Source organism: Trichomycterus rosablanca, chromosome 7 (genome assembly GCF_030014385.1).
Source record: "Trichomycterus rosablanca isolate fTriRos1 chromosome 7, fTriRos1.hap1, whole genome shotgun sequence".
Taxonomy (NCBI): domain Eukaryota; kingdom Metazoa; phylum Chordata; class Actinopteri; order Siluriformes; family Trichomycteridae; genus Trichomycterus; species Trichomycterus rosablanca.
In genome coordinates, this window is record NC_085994.1 from 2,772,501 (window position 1) to 2,775,670 (window position 3,170).

The following is a 3,170-nucleotide window of genomic DNA, read 5'->3' on the forward strand; positions in this document are numbered from 1 at the left end:
TCACAGCTAATTTATAGCACCTGTGCTAAAGCACTCCACGTCTGTCGTGTACCACAATCATACAGGAGAATATAGACTGATGTAATCGGAAGATTTGACTTTGTCTTTGTGTGTGTGTGTGTGTGTCTGTCTGTCTGTCTGTCTGTATCTCTGTGTGTGTCTGTCTGTGTGTGTGTGTGTCTGTAGGTCTTTCTCTGTGTATGTCTCTGTCTCTGTATGTCTGTGTCTCTATGTCTCTGTGTATGTCTCTGTATGTCTGTGTGTGTCTCTGTGTCTGAGTGTCTGTGTTTGTGTGCCTTTGTGTGTCTGTGTGTGTGTCTCTGTATGTGTGTCTCTGTGTGTGTGTCTCTGTCTGTCTTTGTGTGTGTCTGTCTCTGTGTGTCTGTCTCTGTGTGTCTGTCTCTGTGTGTCTGTCTCTGTGTGTGTCTGTGTCTGTGTGTGTCTCTGTGTGTGTCTGTCTCTGTGTGTGTGTGTCTGTCTCTGTGTGTGTGTGTCTGTCTCTGTGTGTGTGTCTCTGTGTGTGTGTGTGTGTGTCTCTCTGTGTATGTGTCTCTGTGTGTGTATGTGTCTCTGTGTGTGTGTCTCTGTGAGTGTCTCTCTGTATGTGTGTGTCTGTGTGTGTCTGTGTCTGTCTCTGTGTGTGTGTCTCTGTGTGTGTCTCTTTGTGTGTCTCTGTGTGTGTCTCTGCCTGTGTCTGTCTCTGTGTGTCTGTGTGTCTGTCTCTGTGTGTCTGTCTCTGTGTGTGTGTCTGTGTGTCTGTCTCTCTGTGTGTGTGTGTCTCTGTGTGTGTGTGTGTGTTTCTCTGTGTGTCTCTGTGTGTGTGTGTGTGTCTCTCTGTGTGTCTCTCTGTGTGTGTGTGTCTGTGTGTCTCTGTGTGTGTGTCTCTGTGAGTGTGTGTCTGTGTGTCTCTGTGTCTGTCTCTGTGTGTGTGTTTCTCTGTGTGTGTCTCTGTGTGTGTGTCTGTGTGTCTCTAATTGATGATAAATTGATGCTTTTTTGTCCAACATTGGTGCCTGATGTCAAAAGTGGGCACAAATCCTCACAGACACACTCCAACATCATGTGGAAAGTAATTTCACATAGACCAGTGTTACATTCTACCTTCATAGATGTAACCGAAGTTTTCTGAGCATCTCCAGGATCGGTGCAGGATGGACCTCACCGCCAGTCCCCCGCCCCGCCCCCGGCTGCATGATGAGGGGGCTCGAGCACCTCACATCTCCAGACTTAAAATGTGCTGTCCGGTACAGGATGGCTGCATTGTTAGCCATGTGTAAATGATAAAGATGGCTTAAAGCCCGTCCCCGCGGCCCGGCGTGCGCCAGCGGAGAGGTACGAGGCCCAGAGGCAGGGCAGTTTATTATCCGGGGGAGGGAGCGACGGCGCGAGACGGCGAGATCTCTATCGGACGCGCTCGAGCGCAGGAGCTCCTGTTAATCACGGCCTAAGAGGGGTGAAGGGTGTTTATCATAATTGAAGTCTTTCCACGGCTAATCGTGGCCATGCGTCAACGTCCGACAGGCTCGCCGCGCCGGCGATGATGGAGCGACCGTGTGAGTCGAGCGTGAACATCCAGCTGTGCGGCTAAATACAGGGTGTCTCTCGCCTCCCAGGAGCAGATTTTAGGTCTCCTGCGTGATGATGATTCACAGAGCTGCGGATATCAAATAATAAGTGTTCACAAGATCTAAATGATCAAAAGTATGTGGACATCTGTTTTTTTTTAAGGTGTGGGGTTCCCCTTTATCTCCCCAGCTAGTCTTTTTCAATTCCCTGTGCTGTAAACTGAAGTACCGCGGTACCTTGTAAACTCAAATTCTTTGAAACTCGATGCTTTGTTCAGCGCTCGATTTGATCGCTGCGGTAAAACATCATCAGCGTGTGAATCTGAGCTGAATCTGCATTAGTGTGGAATAAGCGTCAGATCCAGGGTTACAGCTCCACATGTATCTGTGTTTATCTGGATTCTCCTCCCTGTTTCACTTTTAAACTTGTGTTACAGCTCCAGCTTCTCTGTGTGTCTCTATGTGTCGTGTGTGTGTGTGTGTGTCTGTGTGCGTCTGTGTCTGTCTGTTAGTGTGTGTGTCTTTGTCTTTGTGTGTGTGCATCTGTGTCTGTCTGTTAGTGTGTGTGTCTTGTGTGTGTGTGTCTGTGTCTGTTAGTGTGTCTGTGTGTGTGTGTCTGTGTGTGTGCGTCTGTGTCTGTGTTAGTGTGTGTGTGTCTTTGTGTGTGTGTGTGTGTGTCTGTGTGTGTGCGTCTTTGTGTGTGTGTGTGTCTTTGTGTGTGTCAGTGTGTCTTTGTGTGTGTTTCTGTCTCTGTGTGTGTGTCTGTGTGTCTGTGTGTGTCTCTCAGTGTATGTGTCTGTGTGTGTCTCTGTCTGTGTGTGTGTCTGTGTGTGTGTGTCTTTGAGTGTGTTTCTGTCTGTGTGTGTCTCTGTCTGTGTGTGTGTGTCTCTGTGTGTATATTTCTGTATGTGTGTCTGTGTCTGTTAGTGTGTGTGTCGTTGTGTGTGTCTCTGTGTATGTGTTTGTGTCTCTGTCTCCCAAACATCCTTATGGGAAAAAATACCTCGAAACTCAACTTCTTTAAAACTCGCCGCCGCTCCCAGAACCAACTGACGTCCAGTTTCAAGGTCCCGCTGTATAATGTAACATATTTATGAAGAAACAGTATTGGCACCCTTATTATAATATTTTGTGGCACAGCTTTAAGAGGTTTCTGTGGCAGGTCTGATCTTCCAGCATCACTGAGTGATTGTAAATCCCTGCAGTTATGTTCCAACATCTTGCACAAGCTTTCTGAGAGAGTTCTATAAACTGGCTGTGCCCTGTTTGACTGGATTTTGCCTTCTCAAGGACTTAAAGTACAGACACATTTGGGACACCTCCAGAAAATTACCCTTTAATTTAACTCCCTGATTTACATAAGGCCTCAGAGTACAGATTTAGGACGTCGCCCAACTTCTAACAGAGGGTCACGCCCGTCACAGTGCCCGTAAACGTGAAGAGAAGCTAATTCCGGCTGGTTTGAGGCTAAACGACGAGGTTGTGTCCCACTCAGCAGGTGGGAACCATGATGAGTTCGGTGGAGAAGGTTCATCATGGCCTAAAGACAGAAGGGTTCCGAAACGGTGCAGTTTAATTAAGCTGGGACTCGCCGGTTCTCCTGGG